The sequence below is a fragment of the Papaver somniferum genome, chromosome 7, assembly GCF_003573695.1.
Source record: "Papaver somniferum cultivar HN1 chromosome 7, ASM357369v1, whole genome shotgun sequence".
Taxonomy (NCBI): domain Eukaryota; kingdom Viridiplantae; phylum Streptophyta; class Magnoliopsida; order Ranunculales; family Papaveraceae; genus Papaver; species Papaver somniferum.
Window position 1 is genome coordinate 96,330,186 of NC_039364.1, and position 17,610 is coordinate 96,347,795.

The following is a 17,610-nucleotide window of genomic DNA, read 5'->3' on the forward strand; positions in this document are numbered from 1 at the left end:
CAATATTGCAATATATAAAACCATAAAGATTAATACTGCAAAAATCATCTTCCAAACAAGTTTAGAATTTAAACTTATAAATCTAAAAACATGAAGATGAAAACGTTGGACATAGCTATGTGTAATCACAATAATGGCTATTCCAAACTCTAGTTATTCTTCTAATAAAAACAAGAAAAAAAGAAGATTTACTAGAAATCAACAAGCTAAGGAACAAAAGCAGACTCCAGTTCCATGTCCGAACATGAACTAAGGTCAAATAGACGGTTCAGGATCCTCACGAGTCTTGGCGTCTTTGAGCTTGTGATTAGCAGCATCCGTTGCATCTTCAGAGAAGAGATTCTCTTTATGAAGATCATTGGTGTGAGATTTTATGAGACCAAGGTCAGTTGAAACCTTTTTCAACTCAGTTTTCAACACATCAAGATTTTTCAGAGTATCAACAAGCTGCAGTTTTGCTTCCTGAAAATACTTAAGAAAGTCATGGACCACTTCAGCAAAAATCATATTATCCTTCTCAATATTCTCATGAGTATATGCATAGTAACACGAGGAATTAGGATGATCTTCATCTACAAGGGTTCTTTTCTTCCTCCCTTCGGATTTAAAACCAATACCTTTATTAAGAAAGCCTTTAGAAAAACCACAGGTTTGTGAAGAGGACGACATTCTTGATAAACCAAAATAACCTAGAGTATGCAAATGTGACTCATAGGTTTGGTATTTATATGGTTTCTTAGGGAAGTGTAGATGGGGAAAAACGATTTACTGGTTTTTAAGGAATTGAGGAGACGACCGTACGGAGGAGACTCCTCGAACCGAGCGAAATGTTAAACCTCACACAGATGCACCGCTGCAAAGGGGGTGCTTTAGATTCGAGAGATCAATCTGTAGTACTCTGGCCTAAATCAAGACAATGACCGTTCCAGAGTAAATTCGGTCACAAGAGAGGATGGGTTGATCTGTAGGAGGGAAGCTGAGAAATGTGTGGAATCAATGGTAATCAAAGATTGTGGGTGTGTGAATTCCGAATACGATAAGCTCTGAGTGATTGGAATTTCTCAATTGAGAGTAGTTGCTCAATTGATGAGTTGATGATCTCGTGTTGTCGATGAGACGTGAGATTAATGATACTGATGATGATTCAATCATAATTCAGAGACTTATTTATATTGCTGGAATTGTAGACACATGATTCCATGAAGTGTGACAGTTGACGGAATCAAGGAGTGGGGAAGTGGAGATCGTGTTTGAAACAAGTTGCTCAACGTGTGGAGACTCGGTCGATTTTCCACCCACTACCTCGTGAATTCCTTCAACTGATTGCACGACTTGCTCACATTTCATCGTGTGTTTGAACACACGTGCTGTAGACCGCCAGACCAAAACCCTAAGTGATATCCCCAAAGTGACATGATTGACGTCTCGTGGTTTGTTAGTCAATTTATGACTTCGTGGTTTGATGGGACGATGAATCCATGTAGTTGCTGAGTTGAACATGATGTTCTGAAACTCATGAGTTGAACATGTCATGAGACAGAGGTATAGTTCTTACGATGAAGTGAGAAAGTATTGCTCATTCGATGGATCGTTGGATATTGATTGTTGAACCAATATTGAGAAAATATTCCTCATCTGAGCAAGTGCTGCTCAATTGATAAATTGTTGAATATTTGATCGTCTGAGCATGTGTTGCTCATCTGATGGATTATTGGCAGCGTACCAAAAATATTAATTAGAATACTGGTCCTTGAACCGAGTGTAATTAATAAAATTAATGACCATGAGGCCGTCGTAAAATTATTAAGGTTGGAATCTGGAATGATGATCCTTGGATTCAGAAACCCTAATTTGATCAATTGATGATCAATTCATGGTTCGTCAGAATTTCAACCATGGGACGAAGGATGGAGCGACTACATGGGACCATGGATCAACCATGTAGTGTCCATATGCTCACGTGAGCAAATACGAAGAACTCCTGAAGAGTTGACGATTTGTTGGTGGAAGAATGATTAAATGCTGGTTTAATCATTTATTCAAAAATGCTCGTCTGAGCCTTAGGTGAGAAAACCTAATTAATTATGACGAGGCGAGGGACCAGCCATGGAGTCATGAAACAGGCCCTGGATTGTCCAGTGACCGACTGACGATCACTTCATGAAAATCCAAAATGTTTGGGAGAGTTTTGGACCTAATACGAGCAATTGTGCAAATTAGGTCAAAACTGTGAAAATTGATGGGACCGGCTTCCATGAGCCAAAGAGCCAATCTTGGTCGGTCAAGATAGTGTGCTCGTGTCCCCAAGGCGTCCGCGTCTCAGTCCTGAGAATTTTGATATTTTCTAGCGTGCAATTGAGCATCCATTCAAGAAAATATGCCAAAATTAGGGTTTCGACGAAACTGAGGAAAACACCAAGAGATGATGAAAAATAATTATAAAATAAGGAATGAGGAGGCATGGGACCGCCGTGGTCAAGGCATGGTCGGCCGGTCCTGACCACGGTCCCGTGGTGCCTTTTCCTTAATTTTATAATATTTTGATGATTTTATGAAAAATTCATCAATTTTGAGAAATTTGATGAATTTTGGGAGTTTCCATGAATTGAAGGAGTTTTCATGAGTTCAAGGAAGCAAAAGATATTAAAATAATAAAACAAGGGCGTGTGGGACCGTGGAAGGCATGGCCGGACGGCTAGAGCCCGGTCCCACGAGTTTCCCTAATTTTATAATGATTTTATGAAAAATTCATGAATTTTGAGAATTTTGATGAATTTAGGGAGTTTCCATGAATTGAAGGAGTTTTCATGAGTTCAGGGAAGCAAAAAATATTAAAATAATAAAAACAAGGGCGTGTGGGACTGTGGAGGCATGACCGGCCGGCTTGGGCCCGGTCCCACGAGTTTTCATAATTTTTTAATATTTTTTAGGTATTTTTGATGATTTGAGGGAATTTTTCCTAATTTGAGAGAAATACCATGAAATCAAGGAATTTGATGAATTCAAGAAAAACTAATAATAAAATAATAAAACAAAGGGGCATGTGGGACCGGCTAGGGCATGGCCGGCCGGCCAAGGCCCGGTCCCACAAGTTTTCATAATTTATTTTATTTTATTATATTTTATGATTTGTGCAAAAATACCATGAAATCAAGGAGTTTTTTCATGAAATTAGAGAAATAATAATAATAAAATAATAAGGAATCGTGGTGTGGGGCCGGTTGGGACCAAGGCATGGCCGGTTGGCCAATGGTCACGCCCCACACTCCTTTTCTTAATTTTATATTATTTTTTATGGATTTATGGAAGTACCATGAAACCGAGGAGTTTCCTCGAGACGAAGGAGATTTGATAAAATGAGAGGATTTTCATCAAATCATGGAAAATAATAAAAATGCATTAAAAATATAAAACTGGCGTGGGATTGACCACGACACGGTCGTTCGGTCGTGTGTCCGTTCTCCCAGCACCCTGGTCAATATTTTTAATTATTTATTCTTTTCTTCTCTATTTTGCATAGTTTCATCGTTTCGTTGTATTTTTGAAATACTCGTTCGTGCAGTGATTGTTAGTGTATCATCGTTGAATACACCTTCACCATTTGAATCGAGGCTTACTTAGAGGTAGCTCAGACCCCCGATTGTTGATTATTTATTATTAATTGTGGAATTCGGTGGAGAATAATTCACAAAACTGGGCAATAAGATGTTTATTATTAATTCATATGATCAGCTGAGGATTCGACTACAAATACAGAATAATAAAGTGAGTATTACCATTCTATGGGATCGTAGATTCGACCATAGAATCAGAGTAATTAAGATTTATCTATTACCATTTATGAGACCAGTTGTGGATTCGATCATGAAATCGGAGTAATGAGATAATATAGTTATTGCTATTCTATGAGATCAAGTCGTGGATTCGATCATAGAATCAGAACAATTGTTATTTCCATTCCATGGGACCAGTCGTGGATTCGACCATGGAATAGGAGCAATTAGGAATAATTAACTTTGTGGCTCTATACTAGCAGAGCAAGCTGTCTAGGAGAATTAATTATACCGATATGAGCTTGTCGGTAAGTCATATCCTTTATATAGTCAGGGTAAACTCGTTGTTTGTTCCTGAAGACGTTATGGCTCTATACTAGCAGAGCAAGCTGTCTAGGAGCCGTCCATCACGTGATGCTATATAGAAATAATCACTGAAATTATTCAATATTCATGAGATATACCGTTGTCCAGTCGTGAGACTACATATCCACATGTACTCTGAGAGAAAGTACTCTCCGTTGAGAATTCGATGAGAGAGCCGTGTCTCGATACTCACGTCTGATTGCTGAATCAGAGCTTCGTATTATTATGAGTTTACATTTTAGACTTTGTCGAAAATCCACCATCTACATTAAGTCCCCTGCTTACTGAGGAAAGCTGTGTTCCTCAGTCAGCATTAAATGGTGATTTTCCGGCCATAAATAATAATACCAGTAATTGAACTTAGTCGTAAGTTGAGACGTTACCGGATTTAGAGAGCATGATCAAACCACGACTTGATGAAGGCTTCAATGTCATGATTGGAGCATCGTTTGATGAGCATAAATTGGTGTTGAACCGCTGGTTTGGACGACGAGTCCGTGGTCAGTTAGGATTCGCGGGTCGGCCCCAATAAGGAAATCCTTAGAAAATTAGGTTTTGGAAATAAAATTGATATAAAAGGGATTAATCCTTTTTTTTTATTTTCCCACGACGAGCTCTCCACCATCTCAGCACCTTCACGCCAGCAGCAGGAGAACCGCTGGGATCCAGCGCCGCCGCCGCCAATCGCCGTCTGTTGCCGCCGGCCAAATTCCGGCCGACCAGGTACGTGTATATATTTTTTTTGTTTGATGTTGATGTTTATGATCCTCATGAGTTGTTCATGTTTTTATCATGATGAAGTTATATACATGTGTGTATATTAGTGTGAGTTTTATAAAAAACCCTCGTTTTTGAAAACGTACGTTCGTTCGATCGTTAGTTTTGAAAACTAACTATAATCCCTGATTTAGGAGAGATTTTTTTTTCTATATATGAACCTAGGTCCAGTGATAAAACTTAGTTTATGAGTTTTCATGTGTACCAAGATTTTATCATAAAAGAAGTGAATTTTCATGAAATCGGAATAATCCTTCGTTTTAAAGACAAATAACGATGACACGAAGGAAAATATGTATGATGAACTTGTGTCCATTGATAAAATTTTGCTCATGAGATTTCATGTAAATACAAAACCTTATCATATGTATGAGATGTGAGCTTTCACAATATTTTTTTGAAATAAACCTTCGTTTTAAAGACAAATAACGACGATGCGAAGGATTTTTTTTCTTTCTTTATATATATGCAGCCGTGACATATATTGTGTAAAATATGATGGTATATTTTATTTGCATGAATTTGTTTTCATTAGATAAAATTCTTGAGAATTCATGTAAGAAATGTTGCATTAATTGCTGTTTTTTTTCGAAAAATCAGAAACGTGGGTTTTGAGGAACCTTCGAAGATAGACAATATATTTATGATGAAATATTTTATTGTTATGAACTTCATAGGTCAGTTGTGTGAATGTTCACATCATGAAAAATCAGTTTCGGAAATTAAATAAAGTTTCGTTCGTTTTTGCAGTTTTCGAATAGACGAACGATTTTGGGTATTAACTCTAGCATTACTATCACTATTGTTAGTGGAAGTATAAAAGGTAAGAGTTAAGAGTTACCATTTTTGCTTGTATTTCCTTGATTTATATCTGGACGGCATACTGAAGTAGAATGTAGTGTGAACCTTTTCAGCTACTTAGCAAAGATGTCCAATCCCAAGCTGACGACGCCTCGAGGGAAGAGATGTGCGTTGATGATGGTATCTCCAGAGATGAGACATGCATGGATGAAACTTCCATTGGGGGAGACGAAGACGAAATCCCTGGGATTAAAAATTTCCCGAACATAGATGATTCATTCTTTGAAAAAGATATTTAAGGATCTGAGCAACATTTGAAATCCCCAGTGTATCATCTTTCGATAAATCCCAGAACTGTTACTCAGAAGAAATTGGTAACTCCTAAGACAGTGATTCGATTTTGTCTTGAACGAGGGGTCTTCGCCTCATCAATCATAGAGTTTAAGCTTTCTCGACGACCTTTGGAGAAATTTTCTGGCTAGGCGAGGCATATGTTGGGTTTTCCCCATGTGAGGACTATGCTCGACCAGGCGCAGGTGACGAGATCTATTCAAGCTTCTGGAGAGTTGTTCATTTATCATGACGCAAGTGGTATTGTGGCTATGTTTGCTCGCTGGTTCATTCCCGCTCACACTTTCATATGTAGATGGGGAGAGTTTACCATTACCTTGGAAGACGTAGCGGCTCTGATGCATCTCCCAATCACGGGCAATCTTCCCGGGGATCTTTCAGATGAGGAGACCGCCATTTCTCATGTCTTGACAGCTGCAATGGAGAAAGCAAATAAAGCTTGTAGTAAAGGATGCTATGCTTCCTGGTTGACACACTGGTGGCTCAAAGACGAGGCTTCTGATAAACCCATCGACGGTATGTTACCCATTGCTGCTTTCTTATGTTTATGGTTGTCCAGAGACATTTTTGAAGACAGTGGAAACCTGTTGAAGCCTTTTGTGATTCCCTTTGCTATTAAGATGGCTCAAGGTGAGAAACTTCCGATAGGTAGTTTATTCTTAGGCTCCTTGTATTACAACCTGGACTCCTTGATTATAGACTCCAGTGTGTCGAACGGCTCTATGAAGATTGAGTGTTATGCCAACACGATGTTTCTTCAAGATTTGATGTGGGAGCATTTTAAGATTATGCACCTACTCCACGTAATGTTCTGTAAAGATCATGAGAAAGATAATGCTAGGATCATGCGTTGGTCCACAAAGCAGCCTCGTTCTAAAATACGCTTTGTTGATGTGTTAGATGAAGAATCTGAGTTCAATTTTCGCCCGTGGGTGTCAGTCCCTGATTATGTTTCTCAGCCGATGAATTTCAATACTGGAGAAAGCACGAGTTTGACGTACGGTGCGCATCTGAGTGATGGTGAAAGATCTTTCATGTTGAGTTGCACCCCTGGTCATTTGCTATCAGCCACGTTTGGAGAGGTGGATGGGAGTAGCTACTGGTTTCCTGGTTCTGATAGATTCGCCTATGTAACCCCAGGTTATGTAGAATTCTGGGATCAGCAACTTGGGCGTTTGCGTGGCTTTGTAAGATTTCCCAGACCTCCATTCAAGGATCTTCCTTCGTATGAGATGATTTCTAGTCGACCAAGATTGAAGTATCTTTCTGGTGATAAACGAAAGTCGTCTCCAGGATGCTCTCAGGTGTGTTTCTTCCTATAATCTTCACGAAATTATAAGAACTGTATTCTGATAATATTACTGGATTTCACCACAGGACGGTCGTAATATACGACCTCGAATCGGTGTAGATTTCTCAGAGACTGAGGCGGTTATTCATGGCGGAGAAGGCAGGCATAAAGGTTATAAACTGTTACCCAATACCGTAAAGTCCCCAGTTGGTGCTTTGGTGAGTTCCCAACATTTCTCACCATGACTTTCATTGCTATTAACATTAGAATCATGAAGCAAATGTTGTTAATTTTGTTGCAGAATTTTACTCCATCGAGTCTTGAAGGTCTTCAATTTTCTGCTACTGAACAAGCAATCGCTGATTTGAGTGACGAAGAAACTGTAAGTATTTCTTCACATGTTCAAATGTGGTGCTTCATAGATGAAAATATTGATTGTTGAGGACGTGTACAGGAGGATTTCGTCATGGAGATAGAGAATTATGGAATTCAATCATCCTCTGGGAATGGGAATGGACGTAATTCCCAAGATTCGGAGCCGGATGGAAGTGATGTTCCTCTTGTCGTTGATGTGAACAACTCCAACCCCTTGGACACTTTGTAGACTCCTCAAGTAAGTATATATCTTGTATATTCTTCATAGAAGTATAAAAGTGTTGAATTGTGAATGAATGAATGAGAACCCATGTGAACATATGAAAACTTAGTCGAATTTCGTCGTCAGAAAATTCAGAACCCAACCTTTTAATAGAAACACTGTAGAATCTTCGTCCGGAGTCGGATTTTGATGATCTATATGTGCAAATTCAAGCCCGGAAAATTTCCAATCTTTAGCAAAGAAGATTTTTAAGTTTTGAGCATGTTCAGAGCCTGAAAAATGCGAAATAGTAAACTTTCAGGAGACTTCCAGAACTTTTCCAGATTGCGCATCACTTGATATTTTGGCCACATCTACTCGCTCGTTCATAGGATTGCCATGAAATTTTGAAATGTCATAGAGGACATACATAAGAAGAGAATGGAATATGACCCATCCTAGGATTCCTTGTATATTGCTCCCAGTTCGTCTCCTAGTACAGGGCAGAGTTCAGTTTCTTCAGACGGACTCCTCGTAAAATGTGTTTTCATGATTTTCATGTTATTTTCTCGTGACTTGAATGTAGTATGATGAACCTTGATAATGTAGCCTTGCTGGTATACTGTGTTTCATAATCTCCTTTGGATTCGTGACTCTAACCTCATGTAATCTTCGTATTAGGTGCTAAATACCGAAGTTGAGGATACTAGAGCCAACAATGATAACTCTAACCATTCCGGAGTTATTGATGAAGAGAAAACCATCCCTGCATTTCAAGGCCATGAGAAGGTTGCTACTGCTGTTATGGAAACCCAGATGGTTGTTGCCTCAGTGATAGAAGAAACCGAGACAGCAGCGGAGAATACCGAAGGAACTGTTGCTTTGATCGTGGGAGCCACTCCAGTGACCGAGAACCGTATAATAGTGTATGAATATCCAACTGCAGGGGTAAATTTCGATCCTCCCTTTAACACTTCACTCCCGTATCATGAACTGGTCGGTGGATTCAGCGTTCCCATTGGATATGCACACTTGTACGAGACGATATGGAAGAAGTTCGGCCACATGATTGTTGACAGGAACCCTAGGCGTGCTTATGCTTTAATCATGCAAGTAGGCATTATCTTACGTGTCGTGAGTGATATGCATACGAGACCCAGAAATACCATGACTCCAGATATACTCTTTGATTGGGAGTTTAACTTGGAGAATTCAGAAAGACTTGGCCTCAACGTGAAATGGCTTCGTAAGAAAATAAACGTTATCAAGGATTCATGTGAGAAGAACATACCCTTTCCAAACGATGCTGTGAAGGAGAAGGAGGACAAGATTTCCAAGCTGACCGAGGAGTTGAACAAGGAGAGTGCGGCTTTGCAAATCTTGAAGGATGCTGATGAGCGAAAGCCTTTTCTTGCTGATCTCTTGAACTTCTGAACTTCTGAGAGATGTGAGGTTTATACTTGGGTTTTTGATATTTAGATGGTTTTGGATTGACTGATGGTTGAAGATTTTCTTGTAGATTTGATAGAGATTTTCTTTTACGAAATATGAACTGAATTTTGATAAATTGCTGAATTCAAATACTGATTGCAAGTATTGCAAATGTTTTGAAGGAATTGAAATACAAATGAAAGAAAATCCTAAATGATAAATCCCAACACCATGAGTTCTTCAAACGCCCAATACCTTAAATGTCCAATAATTTCAGATAAACGCCTTGAGCCAATTTTCGTGAATTACTGGTAGGGTTATGTCATATGTGTTTGTCAATTTGTAGTATCCTCCGGCCACGGACTCAGCGACCATGAATGGTCCTTCCCAATTGGAGTTCCTCGTAGAATGAAGACCGCGCTGAACTGCTTTGAGAACCATGTCCCCTTCATGAAACTTGTTAGGCTTGGTCGATCGTGCCTTGAATATCTTCCGCTGATTCAGAATTCCCTGTTTGATGGAATTCCTCGATTGTAGCCCGTATGGATACTCACGCGGGAGAGAGTATCCAGCATAGTGTTGATCATGCTTTTCCAAGTCTTCAGCAATAAATCTCTCTATGGAGTGACCGATTTGAAGAAGTTCTGAACCCAACCATTGAGTGTAATATTGTTGAGGTGAAGTTACCCACTCGTAGCTTTTGATGACTGCTAAATTATTCGTGGGGAGAAGTCCCTGGACCATAGTAGCGTATTTGAACATTGGTAATATTGGAGCAAGAGGAGGAATAAGACTTTCCTGAGATCGAAACCTTCTGACAAAGGTGTGTGGATTATCTCCAAGTTCCTGCGTAAGTCCCATCAGAGCTTTTACTTCTTCCAGATACTCAAACGGTGGTGCGTCCTATGCTTCGTCTTCCGACTCGGAATCCTTGTCGATGACAGGATGTGTTGAAGGCATCGTTGTCCTTTCAACATGAATCCAAGTTCTCCCAAGGACCATGTCGTATCCAGGGTCTTCCCAGATTATGAAAAACTTGGCCTCAGTGCAGATCGATCTTTCCGTAACTTTGAGAGTGATGAAGCCGTATGCGTTTCTGGAGATTCCTTCGTGGTCCCTGATTGCTATGGGAGCGTGGGTGGCTTCCCGTCGAGTAATACCAGCAGCTCTGAGAGTTCTCAAAGCGATGATGTTGACGGCAGTACCAACATCGATGAACGCCCTTTTGAACTCATTTCCTTTAATGTGCACTGTGGTGAGCAATCCCCAGTCATACATTTCTGTGTCGGTGGCTGAAGGTCTGGTGGTAATCTCTTGGATCAGCGGACGTCTTCCGGACACGATGTGGTTCAGTGCAGCAAACATGTCTTTCCTTTGAGATTTCAAATAAAAAAACATCTCGCAGACATGTTCGATCAGAGATTGGACCGTTTCCTTGACAGGAGGTTCGGAGATGGTAAAATTTCTGACTGGGAGGGGGTTTTTGTGCACCCGTTCAGTCCCCAGGTTGAGCTCTTATGATTCGACCTTTTCTTTGAATATGCGCTTCAAAATTTTGCAATCACTCGTGGGATGGCTGACGTATCTATGGAAGCGACAATACCGAGGATTTTCCATGGCCTCTTCAGTTGGTTCCTTCTTGACATAAGGAAATTTTATTGCGCCGTCTTGAATCCAGGCATCGAGTAGTTCATTAACTTCTTCTATTGAACAGGAAAAATCAGGTGCTTCTGGATCTTCCGTATGCTGAGGAGGGATTTTCGAATTCTCCTTCTTGTGTGTCTTTCAAGGGGTGGAGGAAGTCTGCTTGTGTTGTGGTTCTGCTTTTCGCTTACTCCCTTACGCGACAACATTTGTTGAAGGTTGCAGGTTATACTGCTTGTTGATCAGATGCCTGCTTCCTCGAGTGTCTTTTGAATCTTCATCCTTTGTAGACTTTGCTCTTTCCAAAAGAGCGGGTGCAGTGGTTGCCGACCTCTTCGCAGCTTCGTGAAGCTCTGAGAAATTCTGGAATCGAAGGTTTTTTAGCAAGTCCTTGTAGACCTGGAGCATGCCATTGATGCACAAGTCCACCAGTTGTTGCTCCGTGACGTTTGGGTCATGACAATCCAGGGATTGGACTCTAAATCTTTTCACATAATCATTGGGATTTTCACTGACCCTCTGAAACATCATTCCAAGGTCGGAGAGGGTGACTTGTTCTTACACGAAGAAGTATTTCCTGTAGAGTGCGTTTACCATTTCTCCCCAATTGTTGATAGTCTCTGGTGCGATGTTGTTATACCAGGTGTATGCTATGCCTTTCAGAGATTTTGAGAATTCTTTGAGACAGAAGACATGATTGTTTTCATGTTCTCCCAGGGATTCGAGAAAACGAGAGACATGTTCCCTAGCATTGCCAGTTCCATCATATAATGTGAAGGTTGGAGAAACGTAACCTTTGGGGAGTTGAGTCCTCTGCGTAGCGGCAGGATAAGGAGATTGATGGTGATGGACATGCGATGTTTTGTCTTTTCCACGGTTCTCCAAAAGGTGTTCCAGATCCTCGCGAGTGATGAAATTCGATGATCCCTTCGCTGATGAGTTGTCTGCAGTAGTTTTGTGGACTTCGTCGTCTTCTACTGTATGGATTGGAATTACTTCAGGACCGTCGTCTGAGGATTTCTCCTTCTCCTTTACCTTCTCTTGAGTCTTCTCTGACATTGTCAGTAAGAGTTTTGAGATAATTACACAGCTCCTTATGTGTAACAGCCATGTCAGTCTGGTTCTTTGCAAGAGTCTCATGCGTTTTGATAAGATCAGCAATGGTAGGCGGTGGATCTCCTCTGACTTCTTCAGGGTGTCGTCCAGACAGTGGATGACCTTCGACGTGAGGAGGAGTAGTGTTACCACCATCAGTGTTGTAGGTCGGCATTGTCTCTGGGATATTCTGATTGTTGTTGTTGCTAGTGCTAGCACGGTTTGTGTTAGGATTCGTAACTGAACCTGACCTGAGATCAACCATCTTGTGAAATTGTGAGATTGCAACCGAGAAAATGATCTCCCACTGTGGTCGCCAATCTGTAGATGGGGGAAAATGATTTTCTGTTTTTTCAGGAATTGAGGAGACGACCGTACGGAGGAGACTCCTCGAACCGAGCGAAATGTTAATCCTCACACAGATGCACCGCTGCAAAGGGGGTGCTTTAGATTCGAGAGATCAATCTGTAGTACTCTGGCCTAAATCAAGACAATGACCGTTCTAGAGTAAATTCGGTCACAAGAGAGGATGGGTTGATCTGTAGGAGGGAAGCTGAGAAATGTGTGAATTCCGAATACGATAAGCTCTGAGTGATTGGAATTTCTCAAATGAGAGTAGTTGCTCAATTGATGATTTGATGATCTCGTGTTGTCGATGAGACGTGAGATTGATGATACTGATGATGATTCAATCATAATTCAGAGACTTATTTATATTGCAGGAATTGTAGACACCATGATTCCATGAAGTGTGACAGTTGACGGAATCAAGGAGTGGGGAAGTGGATATCGTGTTTGAAACCAGTTGCTCAACGTGTGGAGACTCGGTCGATTTTCCACCCACTACCTCGCGAATTCCTTCAATTGATTGCACGACTTGCTCACATTCCATCGTGTGTTTGAACACACGTGCCGTAGACCGCTAGACCAAAACCCTAAGTGATATCCTCCAAGTGACACAATTGACGTATCGTGGTTTGTTAGTCAATTGATGACTTCGTGGTTTGATGGGACGATGAATCCATGTAGTTGCTGAGTTGAACATGATGTTCTGAAACTCATGAGTTGAACATGTCATGAGACAGAGGTATAGTTCTCACGATGAAGTGAGCAAGTATTGCTCATTCGATGGATCGTTGAATATTGGTTGTTGAACCAATATTGAGAAAATATTCCTCATCTGAGCAAGTGCTGCTCATGTGATGAATTGTTGAATATTTGATCGTCTGAGCATGTGTTGCTCATCTGATGGATTATTTGCAGCGTACCAAAAATATTAATTAGAATACTGGTTGTTGAACCGAGTGTAATTAGTAAAATTAATGACCATGAGTCCGTCGTAAAATTATTAAGGTTGGAATCTGGAATGATGATCCTTGGATTCAGAAATCCTAATTTGATCAATTGATGATCAATTCATGGTTCGTCAGAATTTCAACTATGGGACTAAGGAGGGAGCGACTACATGGGACCATGGATCAACCATGTAGTGTCTATATGCTCACGTGAGCAAATACGAAGAACTCCTGAAGAGTTGACGATTTGTTGGTGGAAGAATGATTAAATGCTGGTTTAATCATTTATTCAAAAATGCTCTTCTGAGCCTTAGGTGAGAAAACCTAATTAATTATGACGAGGCGAGGGACCGACCATGGAGTCATGAAACTGGACCTGGGTTGTCCCGTGACCGCCTGACGATCACTTCATGAAAATCCAAAATGTTTGGGAGAGTTTTGGACCTAATACGAGCAATTGTGCAAATTAGGTCAAAACTGTGAAAATTGATGGGACCGGCTTCCGTGAGCCAAAGAGCCAATCTTGGTCGGTCAAGATAGCGTGCTCGTGTCCCAAAGGCGTCCGCGTCTCAGTCATGAGAATTTTGATATTTTCTGGCGTGCTATTGAGCATCCATTCAAGAAAATATGCCAAAATTAGGGTTTCGACGAAACTGAGGAAAACACCATGAGATGATGAAAAATAATTATAAAATAAGGAATGAGGAGGCGTGGGACCGCCGTGGTCAAGGCATGGTCGGCCGGTCCTGACCACGGTCCCGTGGTGCCTTTTCCTTAATTTTACAATATTTTGATGATTTTATGAAAAGTTCATGAATTTTGAGAAATTTGATGAATTTTGGGAGTTTCCATGAATTGAAGGAGTTTTCATGAGTTCAAGGAAGCAAAAGATATTAAAATAATAAAACAAGGGCATGTGGGACCGTGGAAGGCATGGTCGGCCGGCTAGGGCCCGGTCCCACGAGTTTCCCTAATTTTATAATGATTTTATGAAAAATTCATGAATTTTGAGAAATTTGATGAATTTAGGGATTTACCACGACACGGCTGGTCGGTCATGTGTCCGTGCTCCCAGCACCCTGGTCAATATTTTTAATTATTTATTATTTTCTTCTCTATTTTGCATAGGTTCATCGTTTCGTTGTATTTTTGAAATACTCGTTCGTGCGGTGACTGTTAGTGTATCATCGTTGAATACACCTTCACCATTTGAATCGGGGCTTACTTAGAGGTAGCTCAGACGCCCGGTTGTTGATTATTTATTATTAATTGTGGAATTCGGTGGAGAATAATTCACAAAACTGAGCAATAAGATGTTTATTATTAATTCATAGGATCAGCTGAGGATTCGACTACAAATACAGAATAATAAAGTGAGTATTACCATTCCATGGGATCGTAGATTCGACTGTAGAATCAGAGTAATTAAGATTTATCTATTACCATTTATGAGACCATTTGTGGATTCGATCATGAAATCGGAGTAATGAGATAATATAGTTATTGCTATTCTATGAGATCAAGTCGTGGATTCGATCATAGAATCAGAACAATTTTTATTGCCATTCCATGGGACCAGTCGTGGATTCGACCATGGAATATGAGTAATTAGGAATAATTAACTTTGTGGCTCTATACTAGCAGAGCAAGATGTCTAGGAGCATTAATTATCCCGATATGAGCTTGTCGGTAAGTCATATCCTTTATATAGTCAGGGTAAACTCGTTGTTTGTTCCTGAAGATGTTATCGCTCTATACTAGCAGAGAAAGCTGTCTAGGATTCGTCCATCACGTGATCCTATATAGAAATAATCACTGAAAGTATTCAATATTCATGAGATATGCTGTTGTCCAGTCGTGAGACTACATATCCACATGTACTCTGAGAGAAAGTACTCTCCGTTGAGAATTCGATGAGAGAGCCATGTCTCGATACTCACGTCTGATTGCTGAATCAGAGCTTCGTATAATTTTGAGTTTACAATTTTAGCCTTTGTCGAAAATCCACCATCTACAGGAAGAAGAAATTTAGGGTTTGCAAACCGTTGACTCGTGATGGTAACCCATGTACACATACGAATACAAGATGGCCCGTAAAGACTAAAACAACAAAAGAACTTTTGCTACTTGAGAAATGGCTCAACAGGTTCCTTACCATAGGAGAAATTTAGAGCACACTTGTAGCAGCTCACAAAGATGCAAAAGAAAAATTAAGAGAGATACGATAAAACAAAAATACATCCTAGGCAATATTGTCTTCAGGCACTAGTTTAACTATAAACGATAAGAGGATAGCTTAATTAAGCAGAACGCCCAATTTCCTTAGTATACCTGATTTTTACACATCTTTCTCAAAAATATTTTTATGAGCAAGTTCTTAACCCTTGTGATTAATTAGCACAAGTATGAGCTCTGAGCTCATTAAAAGAACTGTGTTTATGATCGAGTCTCTTTTTCCTTCTGAATCTAAAGAGAGATTTCGTTTCATGTGAGAAATTATCGTAAAACTTACTGTCATCAAAATACGAGACATAGTTAGAGTTCTTACCAGAAGAATTTTGACTTGCGGAGGAAGACAACCTGTCGACAATTTCTTTATATTCTTCTATTATCTCCACCAGGTTATCATCAATTTTTCTTCTTTCTCCTGGAATTTCGTTCACATTAAGGGAAATGGTATTTCCAGAGGAAACGACTTGATCCTTCCTTGGACGATTCTTGTTAAGACTACTATTCTGCTTTAGATCATTTGAGGAACTCATTGAACTGACATTCCTGGTAACATACACAGGGTAAGTATGAAAACCAACTGGTTTAGACATACGAATGTCAGTTACACCTTTGAGAATTAAGTCTAAGGTGTGTTGAAGTTGAACCAAGGAGGTTTTATTCAACCTAGAGTTTCTCTTTTGTTTAGCAGAGCCTTTTGCATTGCAAAAGAGGTATACTTTCTGATCACAAAAGTGATTAGACAAAGCAGTCTTAACAACCTCGTTAGGAGATTTCTTCATTTCATGTGATGTGGAACATCCTTGATCAATAGGTAATTCAGACACATTCTTTGCAACAGGAAGGGATTCCAATTTTACTTATGGAGCTGGAACATTTTTAGGCTTAGCAGAAGTATTTGGTATATTAGACTGCTTATAGCATCCTTGAATAGAGAGTTTACTCAACCGATGTTCGATTTCCAAAGCATCCTTTTTGAGGCTAGCCTCAAGAGTCATACTGAAGAATGATCTTCAGTATTTTCTATGAAATTGCAGTCTCTAATTATACCAAGTAGAACATCGACATGATGTTTTAAACGATTAAATCTATCATCTTGGATTCTAGCAAGATTTAGAATCAAGACACTCTCTTCAGCTGTTTCCCGTTCATTTAGAGAAATAGACTCTTTTGAAGGGTAATCGGAAATACTCATGTCGTAGCCAGTTTGTCTTGTTGGGGTTCGTCTATATTCGAGATTGAGGAATCTTTCTCTTTAATAGAATTAGACAAGACAGAGCCTTTATTTCTGGTGACGCGTTTATCAGAGATACTATCGTCTATCCTCAGATCGCTACAAACACATACTTGTAAGGTCTTAAACGTGTTTTCCTCACTCTGATACCAACTGAAAAAGCGGGGGTACAACAACCACACCCAACAATTCGATTAGAAATATGTATGGACAAACTCCAATATACTTTCTAGAGAATCAACTAGACAGTCAGACTCAATCTAGATAAAAGGTATATCAAAGAGTTTATATCTCAATCTCTCGATTTGATATATACTCAAGCAAATAGAAATCTGCGAGTCTTTATCAAATACTAGAGAGATAACTTGGATGGTACCAAAGACCAATATCCAAGTGTCAATCAATTTAAATCAACAACCAAAAGGTCAGATATTCTAATTGATTGAACAACGCACAACCTGTGATATTTCAATTATATAAACAAATATAATGCGGAATAGAAATAAACAGACACCAGAATTTTGTTAACGAGGAAACCGCAAATGCAGAAAAACCCCGGGACCTAGTCCAGATTGAACACACACTGTATTAAGCCGCTACAAACACTAGCCTACTCCAAATTAACTTCGGTCTGGACTGTAGTTGAACCCCAATCAATCTCACACTGATCCAAGGTACAGTTATGCTCCTGCGCCTCTGATCCCAGCAGGATGCTACGTACTTGATTCCCTTAGCCGATCTCACCT